At 39.4% G+C, this 20385-nt stretch overlaps 1 protein-coding gene across 11 annotated transcripts in view; it reads right to left on the bottom strand.

Annotated features, from left to right (window-relative positions):
* Positions 1–19873, bottom strand: part of NLGN1 (neuroligin 1) — a 907062-nt gene extending 887189 nt beyond the window's left edge. For 4 of the 11 annotated variants that reach the window (XM_050780075.1, XM_050780080.1, XM_050780084.1 and 1 more), the window contains exon 1: positions 19062–19873. The gene's annotated coding sequence lies outside the window, so the exon portion shown is untranslated. Of the gene's footprint in view, positions 1–17232; positions 17986–19061 lie in introns of those variants that run through there. The other 7 variants (XM_050780086.1, XM_050780079.1, XM_050780085.1 and 4 more) reach the window with 3 other exon arrangements.
* Positions 19874–20385: the final 512 nt, after the last annotated feature.

Below are 20385 nucleotides of genomic sequence, written 5' to 3'. Positions count from 1 at the left end.
GCTAATATTCATTTTATGTATGCACTCTTATTGTGTGTTAGGCTCTATGTCAAGCTCCTTTATATCTCTCTCTCTCTCTCTCTCTCTCTCTTTCTATATATATATATATATATATATATATATATATATATATATATAACCTTTACTCCATGCAGTGTTCCACAGGTAGTACTCTCCTTATCTCCCTTTATCAATAGAGAAACTGAAGCATAGAGAGACTAAATAACTTAATGGCAGAGGTTCCTCTGATTCTAAGGCCTATGCCCTGAATTCATCCAATTTGACTCTACTACAATATACTACCATTTTCTCTGCTATACTCAATGGTATCCCATATTCATATAGAGTTTAATAGTATATAAAATGCCTTTTCAGACTTTGACTTACAGTCCTTTAATACTACTCTATGAAACAGGCAAGAATATGTTGTCTTTCTTATTTTATAGGGAAAAACACTGAAACTCAGCCAGGTTGAACAGCCTTCAGCAATCATTAGCATACAGCAAAGTCAAAGCTTACCTACGTCAACTTATATCTACATCATCCAACTTCAATCCCAGTGTACTATGCATAGCATCAAGCTTCTTTCCATTCTACTTTTTCTGGGAGAGATTTGTCTTCTTACTGCTAAACTACTTGTTGAGAACTTAAAAAATAAGGATCAGAGAAAGACATAATGCCTGTCAGTTGCTTTAAATTATCCCCCCTCCTACTTCCTGCCATCTCAGATTTAAATAGCAATCCCTATATAATAGGAGCTGTAAATTTGCCTATTTTGCACTTGACAAAGGAGGTTTTTGCTGAAAGCCTTGCTCAAAGGTCCAGAATTTAACCATATACCATTGAGTTACTACAATTATTTGGAGTAGTGTTAAATCTAACTATTTGAAATCACCCTTTAATAACAATTAGCTTGTCAAACAAATGCAGTTTTCAAAACACTGCAAATGTTCTGACTTTGCTTGATTAAAGACCAAGGAGAAGTTTTGCTTAGTTGGCAGTTGCCTCCTTGATTGCCCTTTTGTCTCCATCTGCATCTTATTGTGGGTTCTTGTTTCAATTTATTTGTTTAGGGATTTCAGGTGGATTTCTCTGATGACGTTATTCATATGTGGACATCTTAGGGCATCTTCCCTGCTCTTTCCCAAGATCATTTCTTGTCTGTTTCCTATTGTTTGTCATTCTAGGCTGTATAGCCTTGGGCCTTCTCAAAACCACCTACTTCACCTTTCGTGGTCCTGCTCCTCCAAATCTGATTTCCAAAGTGAGATGTTGCTCCTCAAATCATCTTGCCTTTCTCTCCCCAAAGACATGAATGTTCAGATCCTTTTCTTTTCAAGGGTTTTATTATTAAACACAAATGGACACATTGCTGTAGATCCCTTCTTCAGTAATGGTCCCTCTTTCTAGACTAAGAAGTTTTTTGTTTTTTGGGGTTTTCTTTTTTAACACATGGAGATGTTGCATATCATATAATGTAGTTCTAGTCTCTTAACTAAGGTTCTGAGTTGGAAAACTGAAGCCTCTATGTACACTGCTAAACAAAGCATAGCGGTAATTCTCAGATTACAAAGAAAGGACCACACTGATCTCTTACTTAAGTCCATTGGTTTCCTAGCTCCCTAAGGATTGCTTCTCCTCCAGTCCAATTCAAAGATAGCCATTTAATCTCCCTAAGTGGAAGACATGCCCTCTACTCACTCTGCTCCCTGCCCTTTCCCAGCTTTTTGTATACTACCAAGGAGAGTACTATATAATAAATATATCCTTTCTCACCCTCAAATCAATACTCAAGCATCATCTCTCTGTTAAGTTAGCAGCACAGCTCCCGATTTACTTGCAGACATAGCTTGAAACAACAAGATGTGAAGATGATCATTTTCGGTACCATACATGCCCCTCTCCCTTCCGGGTCCCACTCCTGTTCCCATATGTTCACATCCTAATACAACATAAGTATGAAGATGCTTTGGAGACACTTTGGGGTACTTTCCCGAACCCAGGATCATCTGTGCACAAAGCAGACATGATAATCGCTACAGTGTGGAACCACATGCTGGGGGCACTTTCTCTGGACATACAAAGCTCACGTCATCTCTGCAGCCTTCACTAGTCACCTGCTGTACCACAACCACTGCTGCTTCCTTTCTCATTGTTTTTCCAGGGAGAAGAAGGTTCTTGAAACCTTTTGCCCATAGGGTAGCCAGAATCACCTGATATATTTAGCTCCAGGGCTTCCCATTTGACCTGCTGCTCTGGCCCTGAACTTCTCTAGACATGTGGGGTCAAGGCTCCTGAAGGAAGTGATAACCAATGTCTTCCAGAGCTTTGGAAGTTAACAAAATTGCTGTAGATCCCTTCCTCAGTAATGGTCCCTCTTTTTAGACTAAGAAGTTTTTTTTTTTCTTTTTTAAATTAATTTATTTTATTTTATGTATTTATTTGAGATGGAGTCTTGCTCTGTCACCTAGGCTGGAGTACAGTGGCATGATGTCAGCTCTCTGCAACTTCTGCCTCCTGGGTTCAAGCGATTCTTCTGCCTCAGCCTCCCAAGTAGGTGGGACTACAGGTGCACACCACCAGGCCTGGCTAATTTTTGTATTTTTAGTAGAGATGGGGTTTCATCATATTGGCCAAGCTGGTCTTGAACTCCTGACCTTGTGATCCGCCCGCCTCGGCCTCCCAAAGTGCTGGTATTACAGGTATGAGTCACAGCACCTGGCTGAGAAATTTCATTTTTAAAATTAAAATTAAATAGGTAGATGGATGGATAGATAAAACAAAAAATATATGAACTTCCTTGTCTCAGAGGCAAATTTGTGTTCTTAAAAGTTCTGCAGGCAGAAGGACACTAGATCACAGTCACATTGCATCCCCAACTTCCTTAGTCCATCACTTCCCCCACAAATGGATTAGGAATGGGCAGCCTGCAAGGGCAGCAAGTTGGCTAGGGTGGGCAAGGCAGAAAGAGAAGAAAGGACTCTTAAAAAGAAAGAAGGATAAATATCGCCAGGAAGTCAAGCACAAGCAATGTTTCTTATTCTCTCCTTTCCATCTATAGCACGAACCATAGTTAATCAAATACTTTCTTGAAGATAATTACTGTTACATGGAAAGGGACTTAAGAAAGCATTTGTTGTCAGCATTATGTACTGCAGGCCTTATCAAAATCAGGCCAAAAAAGTACCATTACAGAGCCAAAGGAGATCATCTCATTTCACAGAATCCCTTCTTGTGATTGTATGTTATTGGATATGCCTGATGCTGTCAAAACGGGGTGGAGGAAGGCTGAGCAGTATTAAGAATACAACTTCTTTTGTTGTTGTTCAAAGAAGAACTATAGCAATTCTTCCTTTCCAAGGTTTTTATAATTTGTTTTAGAATCAGCCAAGATAAAACAAGAGAAGGGCTAGAAACCTCCCCTACAAGAAGTTGGAATCAATATATTTTCTTGAAATATTTTGTCAGTGTGGTAATTAAAAGAGTTTCACTCAGAACTTTATGGAATTGGCTATTTCCTCATTTAAAAAAATGGTCAGCGTGCTAATAAAGATAAATACATTCTATTTTCCTTTCAGTATTTTAATTCCCTCAACCCCATCATGGTACTCAAGAACAAGCCTAGCTGATGTCCTTACAGTAATCCTGGTTCTAATGCTCTACAACAAAATCACCTGTGCAAATATGTGTGCACACTGTGTGTGTGTGTGTCAGAATGAAAAAGAGAATGTATTGAGCACTGACATGTATATCTAAAAAGTTTTAGTCTTAATTCCTCATTATTTTTGGTAGCGTCATTAACATTACAAAAACAGCAAACTGGTATAGGTTTCAAACATGCAACCTTGCTAATAGTATTCTGCAGAGGGACAATGCCAGGATCAGAGAGAATACTTCTTGCTCCAAATACAATTTTACATTTTGAAATATGATTTACTTTCTGGATTGCAGCCAGGCAATTACCATTCACAAATATTTCAAGTGGGAGAAATAAGGTGGTTGCTACTAGTCCCATAATTTGGAATTGCTGTTAACAGGTTTTACATATCATCTACTTTTCTGCCATTCTCTTTCAGAAAATACAATTAAATCTTAATATTTCCGCATTTTAAGTCTTACTGTCAGCTTCGTCACTGCTTAAAAACAAAAGCGTGTAAGTGGCTCCCTCTGGTGCTGCCACTAGTACTAATTTTTCTATTCACAACCACAGATGCAACCCAGATAAGTAGGAAAAAGTAGGTAGAAGCCCTCATAACTGGAAATGTCTCTTGGGATACAATCCCACATGGAATAATATTAGATAAGAGATGAGGGGTTTTTGGAGGGCGGGGTAGGAATCGATGCTTAATATCTTCCTTGGCCTTTTTTCCTCACTTCATACACACCAAAGGTAATTGCAAAAGCCATAAGAAAAGTCATGTTTACTAAACTCCAGCCAAAATCCCCATTCTTGTTGCTGCATACTAATGACCTAAGAAAGTACTTAAGTACTACTTCTAATGGACCTCAACAGGGCCATCAGTCACCAGCCCAGTACTCCACTTGACCTGCGGCCTACATAGCCATGATTAGAGCAAAAGTGGGATCATAAAAAGTCTCTTCCAAGTGGCAACCGAGGGCTCCAGAACAGCACCTCTGAATGGCAGTGGTGGAGGAAGCTGGCAAAACTTCCTTCTGTGGCTGTGATCCATAGTTCTCTCTGATGACCACTCTTTCAGTGTAAGTCCTACTCACAGACAGACAATGTTTGAAACTTAGACTCCGTAAGGGAATGATCTGACTTCTAGGTCAGCCACCACAGTGTACAGTCCCAGTGATTAGTTTATAGCAATCTGCAGGCTCTCCCGTGTTGATCTTGTCCTCTTTTCGGCCAAAGAGGCAGCACATCTTCCCTGTTATATTTCTCTAAAGCACAGCATAGCCTCCACCACCAGCCAGAATGTTAATGCATTATCACTCTGTACACTGAGAAAACAAGTGACCATATGTAGCCTATGCCAGCGGAGCTGTAACTGTGAAGAACAATGGCTCTGAGTCAACAACAGAATTAAACTACTCCCTCTTGTGAAGCTCTTCTGAATATTTTAAGTGTTGCCTTGAAAGTGTGGGATTATGTGCAAGCATAAACATTAGCTTAATGCAATTTTTTGGTACAGAATATGCCAGAGTTTAAAAATCAGAATTGAAATGCAGAAAATAACTTTGGGATAAATTTAATTTTTTTATGTGTGATTAAAACATGATTGAAGTGGCATACTTTATGTATAATTAAAGTTGCTTTGTAATTAAGAGATTTAAACATGTATGGAAAATGATACAGCCTAGTTTGGAGATTTTACAAAGGCACCTATTAAATACTCACTCCCTAGCAAGCCTATGACTCAAATGTTTTCACATTCTAATGCTGATAGAGTTCTTGAATTTTCTAAAGCTGCCAATTTCACCATTTCTAAATGCTTTATCCCTCCTTCCATGTGCTAGTGAAATAAAAGCAGCCCAATCTCCCCTGCATTAGCAAAAACATGGATGTAGAACACTATATCTTAATGTCAAAAACTCCAGGTGAAAAAAGGATTGTCACAACTGAGATAGCGTTTGACTCATCTTTGCCTTCTCCATTGTGCCTAGCACCATGTCCCACCCAGTACTTAGGAAATATGTGATAAACGGCTATTAGTAGGTGAGCAGAGTGTGTCTGTGTTTATGTATAGAGGGTTCTCATGATAATGCAAACACTTCTGAACATTTTTTATGTGCCAGGCAAAAGTGCTGTTATTTTGTTTATTCCCATAACAGCCCTATACTCCTTTAGAGTTTTAGAATAACCTGGTGAAGGAATGACATTCAAAATAGACTAGCAGGACTACTCTCAGTGTATTTTTTACAGACAGAAAAACTAAATCAAAGAGAGGGGAAGTCCACACAGAATCATGAATTTCAGTACTAACTTAGCAGCAGCTAAGTTACCTATTAAGTTACCTATTAAGCTAAAGAATGATGCAGAACGAGTTTTTTTGTTTGTTTTCTCTCTTATCTTGCTCATTTGTTCAGCCTCTTTCCCAGACTCAAATTCCTCAATCTCCCACCCTCTCCAGAGATTGCCTCTTGGCCTCCCTACAGGTCCCTAAAACATCCTTCTAGTAAGCACCTGGCATTAACCTAGGCTTGTTCTCACTGGCAATGATCTTGGTTTAAACTGATCTTCCTGGCCTTCCCCAGCAATACTTGTCTTTTTTATGTTTCATTCCTTTTAGCCAAGTATCACATGGGGGAGGGAAATATTCAGACAAACTTATTCATATTAGAGTGTTGGTTGCTGATACTTGCATTTAGAAAGCTTTTGCAACATTTCAAAAGCACAATGGAAAATTTTGAATTTGGGTTCTGGATTTAGGTACAGAAAGGATGCCATGTAAGAGATATTGTTGACTGGATACGGGGATCAGGAGACAGGAAATCAGGAGTTGGAAATGGGGGAAAGAAATAATATTCATGAAGACAAGTAAAAAAATATATGGACTGATAGATGAATGCTAGATTTATTTTCCTGGTGGCCAGTGACATGTTTTCTAGTGTTTTTCCACATTCTCGTGTACAGTATATATGGAATATGAACAATTTTTTTCCAAGAAAAGTGATTGTTTCTTCTCAGGCTTTCTCATGTCAATCATTCGACTTTAATTTTCAATTTAATCAGATAGAGAGAGAGACGTAGATACACATTTACATATTGATATACATGTATACATATGGCAGTTTTGCAAACCTGAGTGTAGCAGGATAAATAAAAGATATTGCAATGTTAAAGATGGCTCTTTATACTCTTTCTAATGCTCTAACAAATTATTCCATTTCCAGTGATTGTACCTTCGTTCCCTCCTACAGTAGCACCACCCCATGCTCTTTGTTTTTCCCAGATTTCTATGGTAGAGTGTCCCACGAGAGGCTATTCTGTGAAATCTCAGGCTTCCTAGGAGTTCTAGAGAAGGCTGGTGAGGAAATGGCATTCAAAATGGAATACCAGGACTATTCCCAGCGTATTTTGACTGGCAGAGTTGTAATGCACCTATTCTTTTTTATTATTTATTTATTTATTTATTTATTTATTTATTTATTTATTTTGAGACGGAGTCCAGCTCCATCGGCAGTGGCATGATCTCGGCTCACTGCAAGCTCCGCCTCCCGGGGTCACGCCATTCTCCTGCTTCAGCCTCCGAAGTAGCTGGGATTACAGGCGCCTGCCACCACGCCCGGCTAATTTTTTGTATTTTTAGTAGAGACGGGGTTTCACCGTGTTAACCAGGATGGTCTCGATCTCCTGACGTCGTGATCTGCCCGCCTCGGCCTCCCAAAGTGCTGGGATTACAGGCGTGAGCCACTGCGCCCGGCCAATGCACCTATTCTTGAGAAGTTATAGAGGCCGTGTTTATGGAGTTCTATAGAAAACATGCTTATGCTCTTCTGAATGATTCCCTCCCTAATCTCCAGGTGCGGGTTATTCTAGCCACTGACTCCCAGAATGAGCTGCTGTTTTTATGAAGAGTGACTTCAAGGAGAGTCAGGAGGGATGTATTGATTTTACGTAGAATTTAGTAGAAACAGAAGAATACATCTCTCTTGAAATTGTCCCTTAGACCTTAAAAATGTTAAAAATTTTTAAGTGACGGTGAGTATGTCCAATGAGCATTAAAAGACAGATTAGCACCCACTAGATTCTCTCTCCCTTAAGCAAATAGGAATTTTTGTCTTGCAATCAGCAAATCTGGAGGGACTGCTTGGAATACCATGTTGAAAAGGAGCAAGGAAAAGAACACATATTGTGTAAGACAGAACATTTCTAGTATTTCTTATGGAAAGAGTGCTCGGGCTAGAGAACCATATGTAGGCAGGCTCGTGATAAGAAGAATCGTCTCATTTGATGACAAGCAAATAATCTCAGCTTGATTTTGTATCAACCAGTGACACGAATAGACAATCTCAGAAAGTCATACTTTCCATTTTAAATAATTTATTTTTAGTGGAAGCAAACTCTTTCTGATCTGAGTAATATGAACCAATTTTTCTGAGGACTATTTATTCAAAATAAACGTATAATTATTATTTCTAATCTGCAGAGGTCCTAAACCAAAATACTAAATGCAAAATAAGATGTATGGTTTCAATAAGCATTTTTCTTTGCTTTCTACAATGGTATTTCTTAATGTGTTTGTATGTGTGTGTTTACTTTTGAAAGAATCTAGAATGGCCAACTGCCTCTGCTGCCTTAGTCTTGATTTTTATTGCTTTTATGCAAGCAATGCTTGCTCCCTCTTCTCTATTTATTCAAATCCTAATCTCCTTTAAATAACACCTCCTCCACTAAATTTTGCTAAAAATATGACTCCCCTTTTTTATCAGTTCTGGCGATTATTACCTATACTTCTAAAATTCTAGTAATTATGTAATCATGGTAACATATACAGAATATATAGTGCTGATGTATGTATTACTGCTCTTTAAATAAAACTAATGCATGAAAGCATTATGTGAAGATCAGGTGCTTGCTCTACCATTGCGTAAACAAGCAAATCATTTTTTTCCTCTGGACTTCAGTTGTGTCACATGTAAACTAAGGAAGTGGGCCTATGTTATCTAAAACCCACCATGGCCCCTTCATTTTTTCAGCTGGAAAGACCATTGAAAATGTATTAAAGTTTTTAGAAATAAATTATGCCTTTGTACAATATTTTTACAAACCGCCTTAGGTCAAAAAATGTAATTTTGCCCATTTAGTCATAAAGATGTGATTACAATATGAATATAATCTCTGAACCCCATTTAATGGTCTGAGACTCTAAGCCATTAAATAGTACTCTCCATCTTAAAAACTAGTATCTTGAATATTTTTCTTATGGACAAAGTGACACAACTAGAGGATTAAAATAATTTAATTAATAATTTTATAGAAAACTACTTCAGTAATACTGTATCATATGTTTTTGATATCTTAATTGTATTATGAGAAAACTTCAAGAATATCTAGCCAAAATAAAAAAGAAGGATTTTCTACATGCTCCATAAATCAAATCACTTTTTAAGCAAAGCAGGTAGGTGAAAAGCAACACAGTGTTTTCTCTGTGGCGACTACAGTTACAACGAGAGAGAGTGGCACACCTCTGGAGAGCTTGTTATTCATCAGAAAGTAAGTGCCCAGCTTTCTGACCACTTAAGAGCAGTGGCAATTTTCAAATACAATACAGGGAAGAAACACTGTTGTCTGTGGAATTGCACAGTAAGAACTGTCAAGATGTATCCACAAATAGTAGCATCTGACTAGTCCAACCATAGGCTTCTTCTCTTCCTTTGATATATATATATATATATATGAAATATGGTTCAGTAATGATAAAATTAAAAAGGGAAACTTCATTTTTACCTGTCAATTTTCTCTTGCTTCTTGCTGATAACTCTTTTTAAGAACATTTATATATAGTGATAGTTAATTCCTTGCATAAGTTTTCTTTGTTCTTGGTGGAAATGCATTTTCTTCTTGCCTCCTCCCACTTTTACATCCGCTATTTGGCTGTGATTTATTTAGTAATCTTTCTCATCCAGTATATTTGAGAAGAGTTCCTAAGTCCTACTTTTGTTCCGTTGAATCCTCTGCATTGCTTAACAGTTATTTTAAAGAACAAGTAAGATATGTATGGACAAGTCTCCCAAAACATGTAAGATATTAAAGTTATACATGATACAATAAATCTCAAAGTTATATATGTTACATATTTTAAGCTTACCAGATTAGGGTACATCCCTCCACTATTATGTATTTATATCATACTAACTTAACATGTGCAATATATTATTATGGACTTTATTTCTGATTATCTTTATCCAAAACAGATTTTAGAGCCAGGAAACATGTTTAATTAGTCCAACCATACACTTGAAACATGAAAACAAAAGCCTAGAGTGACGGGATCAGGAGAAATGACACAGAGGGTTACTAGAAGAGTCTGCTCCCAGAAATTGGTCTCTTTCATTCCTGGTCTAGTTATCTTCGTTTGTTTTCATCCTACTATTTTTTCTTTTCTTAAGACTAGCTGTATTTTGTATATTACATAATTGGAGGGCAAATAGAGAAAAAAAGAGAGAGGATTCGATTTTAATCATAGTTTCTAAGAATTATGCAATAATTTATCTAACTACTTGGAGATTATTAGGTTGGTTAATTAGTTATCGTTATTGCATTAGGTTGTTTAAAAAATGAGGATACATGTATATTTAAAGTTGCCATATTTCATTCACTCTGACACCTTTAACATATCTGAAATCAGGGTGCATTTTATAATTCCTTATGGCCAAGCAGTAGTGGAGGCATAGTAGCCATAGACTAAATATGTGAAAATTGTTTGTATTCTTCTTAGCATGACCAGACAACCACCACTCCTGACAGTTCCGGACAATTTAAGGAAGGCATATGAGTTCTGGTTGTTGTCTGAAAACATTCCATTGTCACATTCTAGTAAAATCAACAACATACCAGGATCAAATCATTCAGAAGGTATCAGCTGCTTGGAATTAAATTCTGAAGACAATCGCGAAGGCTTTAAAAAATAGTGCATCACCAACACATACATACTATTTTCTGTGGAAAAACATGGCTATGAATGAGTCAAAAAATGATTCAGAAGAGGTTATGAATAGGATAAATTTTTTTTAATTCTTAAACCAATGCATCTTGCTAATATTATATGTTTTATTCATGTAAAAGATTGATATATGTTAAAAATCTGTATCTATTTGTCTAAAAATTCTCCTTATAGAAATATAAAGTAAAAATTCTAAGTAGTAGGAAAGCATTGTGGAATTAATAAATTGGGGTGTTCTTTCCACAGTGTGAATAAAATGCAGTGTTCTAGAATCAGTGCTCCTTGGTTTTCATAAAATATGGTATATTAAATATAATTAAACATTTAACTCCCTAGCAGAGGTTTCAGGAACTTGCAGTAGCTTAGGCTCATTGCTATGAAACATAATGAATTCACACTGGATTTGTGAAATAAACCTTCTAAGCATCTACCTCTTATCTGATAAGAGGGTTCAGGTAGATGCTTAAAAACATACTTCCATGATGGTCATCACCTGACATAGGAGTGCCCACCACAATATAGATCTACTTAAACTCTATTTCACTATATTTCCACCTTCATATCTATCTTCCATTAAAGCAAAAAGGAAAAGCATCTGTTCCTGACCCTAAACACAGATGGAGTTACTAATTACCATTTTAAGCTTGATTCAAAATCAATTCCCCTGGAGGCGAGGAGCCCAGTTCAGAGGTAGTTGCTGTGGTGTAAACAGTTCTAGGCATGGAGCCTGAAAATAGAGCATTGCCAATGGAATGATGAGATGCTCAGAAGGCACATTCTAACATACTGAAGGTAAGCCAAGAAGATTGCCAACATCCATCACAAAAGTTGCTTTGAAACAGAGATATCAAACTCATTCCTTTCCTAGTTTATGTTTCTTTTACATTGCGGCTTTGAGTCCTTTGTACTGTAGAAAGAGTTATTGCAATGAGGTTATTAGAATTCTAAAACTGGAGAGAAAAAAAGTTGAGACACAACTGATACCTGTTCATAGAGCAAAATAAATATAATGAATTCAATTCATTTATACTTTATTTCACCTACACTGCCTTAGTTTCCCACCTGTCTGCAAACTACAATATGTATCTCCATAAAAATAACTCAAGCACAACTGCTCTTTTCCCTGAAATCCTATTGCACCATATTGTACCTATTGCTCCTCTCATGCCACAAATTCAGCAGTTTACCGAACGTAGTATCGTCTAATTTCCAAACATATATTCATTCAGGGGGAAAACAGACATGTATTGAGTGATGTGTGATGGCACTCATTTGTTTGTGCATGTATTCATTACATTCTTTCTCCTTCCAAAAAATAATTTCAAGCAGCTACGATTTTAAAAAACTCTGAAATAATCAAATATTGAAACAAAGTTAAAGTTTAAAAATGAATCCAAATAATAAAGCCAAGTAAAAGAAGATGATTAAGGACATCTTTTTCAATTGAGCACAAAATTGGCTCTGAGCTTCCATGAAGTCAGGCAAAAGAATGAAAATAAAGCTTTCCTTGTTTACAAAAATGAGTCATAATGTTCAATGAGAGAGATGCTCACTGGTATGTGAGCTGAAAATTAGATCCCTCCCTTGAGCCCCTCAAGTAAATAAACCGTCAAAAGAAACAAAGAAGTAATTTTTATTTGTGCAAAGCATATATGAAGTCCTTCTTTATGAGAGTAACTGGCCAAAGGGTTCGGTCATTTCTCTTATTATCTCTGCATTATGATGGTGAAATCATATGACAAACATAGATAAGGATACGTGGTCTGTTTGGTAAGGTGGACATCCTCTGATTTAACTATGGTTTACATTATATGATCATATAGATAGGTATATGTTGACAAAGCAAGGTTTATAATTTAAACATGTAATATAGTATAATTTAGTATTTGCAATTTTATGCGGGACACATTCCTACATTTTCCAATTATTCAGTTTCTATTAAAAAAAAAAAACTCTGTAACATCATGAAAGCATGCATTCTACATCAGAATCATGCAGCCAGACATATACACCATTTATTCCATGGATTCAAAGACCATGTAATTATTTTTTCATGCATTTAATTTTCACATAGGCATTCCATATTTTAAGAGATTTGAGAAGGATAGGCATTTTGTTTATGGAACTCCCCATTAGGAGCCCTAGATTGTTATTGCCCCCTTCCTCCCACTTAACAGAGCTCTGATTTTTTGTGTGATGCAGTCAAGTCCACAGGGAAAACAGACCTCTCCCCCAGCCCTCAAGGGACCGACCATGATGATCAAAAACAATCGCACAACGCATTGTCTCACTGCCAGTTATAAATTAAGAGTGAAATGTGACATAGTTTTAGTCATTCAGGCATAAAGGGAAGTTTGCTGATATCTTCTGGGAAAAAGTTTCCTTATAGATAAAGTGATATATCCGTGAGAAGAAGGCTGCTTTTTCATTTTTGCTTTGAGTGGGGCTATGAGAAGAGGTGATATTTGGCTCTGTGATAACCATATTGTTTATCTTGTTTCCAACATAAAGACTCAAGAGATTTACAGTGAAGTTGTACCAGAGCCATGACATCCTTGAACTCCTAAGTTAGCCAACCCTGGATCAGCACACCTCCAGAATCCTGGTTCTGTGAGATAATGAATGTCTTTTTTGTTAAAGCCTTGAATTGGATATTCCGTCACTTGCAGGCAAAAGCTTCCTAACAGACACCATCTTTTATATTTCTATATTCTATACAAAGTTAAACAAAAATTTGCATTCAACGAACTTACAGAAAATATAAACAAGGGTAGGAAGAAAAAATATTACAATCAATCAGATAAGATCATTGGTCATCCATAGCAATGTTAATATACCTTTGTAAGGTAGAATTATTTCCTATGATAGAATCCAAGAGTATTTATTGGTAGGTAGATGGTAGGTAGCTAAGCAACCCTACCTAAAGTTTCTATAGTCCATGCTAACACATCTGTACGCATTTTACCTACTGCCTTCACTAGCATGTGTTATCTTTCTAAATACAAGCGTTAGAAAGAAGTATTAAAACAATAGAGCTGCATTTTTATTTCCTTTGACATCTCTCACATGATTACTAAATAATTGGTACGTATAAATAGCAAACTCTATTGCTTTATTCAATAGACTGGAGGAGAAGGGAAGCTGTCTGCAGAGAAAAATGTTATGAAGCGCTATATGTTTCCATTCTGCCCATTTATTTTCCAAGTAAAATATCATCAAAAGGAAAAATGTCACAGTTTTATCCTAGTTACTTTATTAACATTTAGCATGTGGAAAAATTATATTGACCCTCTTTGATGGATGTTTATTTTGTGTTTACTCTTTCTCCTGAAGTATTTAGATGAATTTTATGTATTCATTCACTTGCCATGGCAAACACTAAGTTTTCAAACCCAAATCCATTTCCCCTTCTTTTCTTAAAGATTCTGATTTTGTTGAAGGTAGTAAAATGCCATCCTAAAAATCTATCTTCCAACCTCTCAGTTACCTAGAAGAAGCCAGCTGACACAGTCTGGCAGTGATATGAGAATGGAAGGCTATGGGGAGAATGTTCACACCATAAAAAAAGACACAATGCTCAGAGAAGGCTTGTTTGGCCTCTTCCCCTCCTCTTCCTTCTTCTTATTTGTTTTTTAAATCTCATCATGTGTCCTCTATTACTTATTAAACAAAAATCAAAAAGATCCTCGCCACCACCATAATGCAAGGGGGAACAAAAAAGAAAACAGGGGTAGGGAAGAGTAGGAAACAGAGAATTTCCTTCCTTCTGATCTCATAGCAATACTTCTCAACCTGGGACAATCTGACCTCTCAGAGACATTTGGCAATGAATGGAAATACTTGGGTATAACTCATGATGAGGTGGGAGTGGGGTGTGCTACCAGCATCTGGTGGATAGAGGCCAAGGATGATGCTCCACATCCCTATAATGTACAGTACACACCCCCATAACAAAGACAAATAATTATCAAGCCCACAATGACAACAGTGTCAAAGCTGAAAAATTCTGAGGGAGAATACTGTTATCTTTGTCTCCCCCATTTTGGGCCCCCAAAGCAAGCACGAGTTTGGAGGCACATTAGTGACCTTGTGCCCATGAGAAGAAAGTTTCCAAGATAATAGAAGAAGCGTGATAAAATGCTTAAACAACTATCCTCTCCTGACTTTTTATTATGTGAGATAAAGCTTTATTTGCTTAATCCACTGTTAGCCAAGTTTTCTGTTACTTCATAGCCAAATATATTTATAAATAATACACTTACTATTCATTTATGGTAGACTTTATGTTCAGACATGAAGCTAAGCTATCATTTCTGAATGACATGATAAATCAGGCATGTCTTTTGACCTCTGGCAATTCACCGTGCAGTGAGAAAGCCAACCATCAGAAGTGTGAAAGGTGGGCTACTCCCAGTATAAATACTGTGTTGTGGGAGCTCAGAGTAAGGGTACGGGAAGGAAGCAGCGTGATGAAGGAAAGACCACCCAAGGAACTAAAATGTTTTTCTGTCCTATCATTGGTGTATATTTGGTGAGGTTGGGTAGGTAGGCAGGGAATGGATCAATGAAGAAAGATTAACATAAGCAAACCACAAAATCCTAAAATGGTATGTAGTGTTGGAGAAAATAGTAAGTAAGAGTCTTGTGAATGGACTAAAGAGTAAATTCAGAAGGGGAGCCAAGAGGACAGTGTTTTAATCTACATAAGGAGGTTTAAGAATGAATTGTGAAAAGTATTGAGTGTCATTAGGGTTGTGGACTTTGGCATGTAATAATTCATAAAGGGCCACTGGCCAATGTTAATAAGACCATACCTATATTTCAGAAATAATAATATTAAGTCTAGAAGACTGGACTTTGGTGATTCCATTTACAAATAATTAAAACATAACTGAAAAATCATATTTTCCTATTGACAATCCAATAAGATGGAAACCGACTGCAAACTTCACTTCAAAAAATAAGCCTTTAAAATGTGGGAAAGGTATATGTTACACAGTTGCAGTTTCTAATATTACTGTTAATTTTAGCTGTGTTTTGCTTACACAAACTACAAATTAGTACTTGTTAGGTAATTTGTGAAATAACTCATTTGTGTAAAAATAATAAAGAATTATTGAGATAAACCATTACTATGTTAAAAACTATTTGTTTCAACCCGTGAAAACCCAGAGAGATATGTGTCCCTCATAGCTATATCTGTATTAGTATTGTCTCACAAAAAGTTGTCAATAACATTAAAATTTATGTGAAAAATTTTATAAAACACTCTTATCTTAGATTTATAACTGTATTTTCTAGTTCTAGCTACTTAATCATCCTATAAAGAAAACCCTAAACAGCCAGTTTAATGTAATTTGAAGGGATATGTAGATCCTGCCACTGGATAACCATGTGAAAATAGTAAAAGCGGAATAAAATATAACAATTTCAGAGTTGGAAGAGACTTCAGAGAGTGATCCAAGAAAGTCATCCAGGGATGCATAGGGTCATCAGGCTTTCCCTCTGCAAATGAAACCAACAGAGTTCTCAGCCTACCTTCTGTAAGTGTATATTTCACCTTCAACTTCAAAGCCATTCAAACCTTTACATTTGAAAGTATGTTATTACTAAATGTAAGTGGAAAATTTCACAAAGTAAAACTACACTGAGGGAATAAAGAAAAGATTGACAGCAAGTACTTTGGGGGTGGAAGAAGGGAGACAATGGGAAGGAGGGGAACTAAAGAAGCTTTTCTTACTCCACACTACTGGAACTCTAGTAGAATCTACTGAAAGATTGACTCCCTCAATTTCTGCTTATGTTAAGAGGATTGGGAAGACTAACTGCAGAATAGCAGGCTTACAGAAAACAGTTACTTCTTTTAATCAAACCATGTAATCAGAAGGCCTGAGTAATGATTAACTTCCACTTTCTCTGTGAATCACTCAATCACTCTGCAATGCAAGTAGACTTAGATTCATTCTCTGCCAAAGGCACAGTAAATTTAATGTTTTTGCATTTAACATTTAACATTTTAAATACATGAATGGCCCTTGCTTCTGAGCTCATTTCAAAAACCTCGTGTTCTGCTAGGTTACAATGGCTGATGGAAATGCTGAGACATTTTATAGGTTTTACACTCAAACATAGGTACACATACCCTTTCTCAGTGACATTTTAATATCTATGATCCTATTAATAATTGAGCACAATTAATTGTGAGAAATGCATTAAGACCCTGTAATTTTCATGTACAGCATGACAACTCAATTGATTTAAGCAAAAATAGTCTACCGGAGTTTAAGTATAAAAAGAGGGAAAATGAGTATATTAACTACCTGTAAAAATGCAGAGTAACAGATACTGGGTTAACTATACGAATTCACGTTTCCCAAATCCTACATGTATCACTATGGCCCTGGAAATGCAAAAAGAAACAGTACCTTTGTGGAGGCCAACTGTTCATGATTTAGAATTATCACAAATGAATCAAATATTGAACATGCAATATCCCTCATCTCTATAACACACTAACAACCTCCTCTGGAAGAAATTATTCCCAATGCAAAATCTTAACCTAAATAATTTTAAATTCAGGTGGTTTTTCATTTCTACTCACAAGATATTGTGTTGAGGCGGGCAGGCGTCGATGGAGAACGGTTTAAATGTTTGGAATACCTTCTCTTCCCAGGAGAGCTTATTGCCCAATAATGCATAATATATTAGTTGCTCAACGCGGGGGATCTAGGGAGTGACATCTTGACCGGAACCACACAGATCTGAAAACCACCTCGCAGGAAACGTTGTGGGGAAGAAGAGCAACTTTCTTATCCCTGTCAAACTAACAGGCGGAACCAACCCCAGAACTAGCCGGAGGGCCTGGGGAGAGCAGAAGGCTGAAAGCAGCACCTCTGCGCTCCGCCGAGGGTTCAGGCAAGGGTTTTCTTCTGGAGGCGGCATTGTTCCTCCATCTGCTCAGCCTCCGTATTTCGCCAGGAAACCCTCCCCGCTTTCTCGTAATCTGTTCCTTATTTCTTTTGTACCTCTCAGCCGATTTCCATGCTCTTGGTCTCTGTGGTCCCAGGGCACAGCTCTAGGGTGAAGAGCTGCAGTGACTGGGGCGCCGCTCTAAGGCTTTGGAGGCCACTGCACTCCGCCCGGGCTCTGGCAGCGTGCGCGCCGCACACTCGCTCGCTCCCTTCTCTCCGGTCTCTCCGGCTCGGACGGGCTCTCCCGGCCTCTCATCACCCACTCCGGCTCGCCTTTCCTGCCGTGTCTCCCCACGCCAGCTCCGCACGCTCGGCGCTGGCCGCCCGGGCGCGCTCTCCGCGCCGCCGCCTGATCCTCTGCTCACAGCCGCGGCGCCCCCCCGCCCACCCACAGGCCGGGACTCGAGATTGAAGGGTCAACCCGCCGCGGGGAGGCGGGGAGGAGCGGCGAGAAGAGCTGAGGCAAGTGGGGAGTCGCGGGTGGGAGGACTGAGGGGTAAACGGGAGAGTGAGCCCAAGAAAAAAGAAGATGCATCTGCTCCGAAGACGCCAATGAAGAAAGGACAGAGGGGGCAGGAGTGGAGTGGGGGAGAAAACGCCCACCAGGAGGGTGGACAAAACGGGCAATTTACAAACTGCCAGGGCTAGAGATGCCGCGCGGAGGAGGAAGGAGGTTAGAGGGACATAAGAAGAAATGAGGGGAAGTTCCCACATCTCCCCAAAAGGTCAGGTCTGAAAACCATGTCCCTTGAACGGGAGTTAAACAAGCGACTGGCCATGGTGTAAAATGTGGATTTAAAAGGAAATTTAGTGGCATGCACTTATTTAGACACGGCTTCGTCTCGCTCAACTCTGGCAAATTACCCTCCAAGTAAAATGTATTGGTTTTATGCAGAAACGGAAGCCGAATCTCCTCCGCTGTGGACTCCTGAGATACTGGTTTGTTTGCTGGTTATCTTTCTTTTTAAATGAAAAAAAAAAAAAAGCGTTTGGGAGCTTCCATGAACCCCAACGCTGGAAAAAAAAAAAAAAAAAAAAAAAAAAAAAAAACCACCCAGTTTATTAAAGTTCATTATTTTTTATTGCTTTTATTTTCATCAGAGGATAGGGTGAGGGACTGGAACCTGCAGATGTTTAAAACACTTATTTAGGTAGCATTATTTTTTATAAAGGACAAAATTCATTTCCTATAACCACCAGAAAGGCGATTGGAAAACTCATTTACTCGCTTGTGAAAGAGAGACGCATTTAAACTCTAATAGACGATTACACTTCCAGCACCCCCCACCCCCACCCCAATGGGATTGGAAAAGGGTTGAGTTTACAGAAGAGAGAGAGAGCAGGGAAGGGTGGGTGGAAGGTGGGGAAGGCGAAGGAGAGGCAGGGAGTAGGAAGTTGTCGGCAGTCCCCGGGATTAAGGTTAACGCCGGAGCTCGGCGGACGCAGGAAGCTCCCTTACCTTTCTCTCTAAGCCCCGTTTGCACCTGATCTGCAACCATAAATACTTCGTGGTGTTTAGTGTGCAGCCAAACGATGGCCGAATGTTAAACAATTCTTCACGCTCCCTCCCCCTTTTAAAAAACAAGCTCAAAAGAATGTTAATCGTGTTCTTGTTATCCATCGGCTCCAAAACATTCCGCTTCGTAGGGAGGAGAGACGAAAACCAGGCGCTTGGGCACGCGTATATGTATTTATATATTATGCGGTCGGTATATAAACATATATACGTTTTCTGCATGTAAATCCAAAAAGAAAAGCACCACAGATGCTTCTGTAAGCGGGAGGGGACAGCGAAGAGCAAAACTTGGCAAGCCAAATGTATCCAGAGATTTCGTACCAGGAGCCACCTGCTTCAACATGCAGAATTTCCGAGAAGATTTAGAGGGAGAAGGAAAAAAATTAAAAATAAAATACCCAAAACACACACTTGAAACTGGAAGACACCTATGAAGCTTGGAAATGGAGAGGATGAGAAGATCTCCCGGGGCTACAGATCCTCAGCTAAGTGAGCAATCGCCTCCGAAAATCATAGGCGGGGAGGTGGCTGCAGATGCGTCCCCTGCTCCGGTCCCCGCCGCCGCCGCCGCCGCCGCCACTGCTACCTGTAGACACGCACACACACGTACACGCGCGCACACACACTGCCACCTTCTCTCTCTCCCTCTCCCTTCACTCCGTGGCGTTCTCGGGTGCAGGAGTCTGAATCAAGCCAGACCATCCTCCAGACCCAATCCTGCCCCCTCAGAGCCAGGACTCCCTCCCCTGCCTCCCCCTCCCCGCCCGGTTTATTGCACAGCGTCCCCTCCCCTGCGCGCCCCTCCTGCCGGTTGGAGGCGCGATCTTGGTGGGGGGTGGGCTTCGGGGGCGCGGGTCCTGCGGTGGCAGACTTGGTGCTGGTAATGGTCCCTCCCTTTACAAGTTCCGCCCTCCTCCCTCACTCCTCCCGCGGTAGCGAGCGTCCTCCGCCCGCAGCTCCCGCAGCGCCCGCGGCGGCAGGAGGGGTGAAGGGCCCAGGGAGTCACGTGTGGCGTTCGCCAAACCACTCAGAGCGGCGTGTGAGTGAACCGGCACGGCCGTCCAGACGCGAGGCCTCGGACGCTCTGAGTTTCACTGTTCTCGGCGTCGTTGTGCTTGGGCTCCAGGCGTTTTCGTCTTGGTGACGGAGAGAGCGGAGTTGGAGGCAACAGCCTTCCACTGTGCCTCTTCTTCACCCCGCCCACCCCCCCACCCCCTCACCCCCTCACCCCCTCACCCCCTCACCCCCCCACCCCCTCACCCCCCAG

Source organism: Macaca thibetana, chromosome 2, assembly GCF_024542745.1.
Source record: "Macaca thibetana thibetana isolate TM-01 chromosome 2, ASM2454274v1, whole genome shotgun sequence".
NCBI classification, from domain to species: Eukaryota; Metazoa; Chordata; class Mammalia; order Primates; family Cercopithecidae; genus Macaca; species Macaca thibetana.
This window is presented reverse-complemented; position numbering and strand designations above follow the sequence as displayed.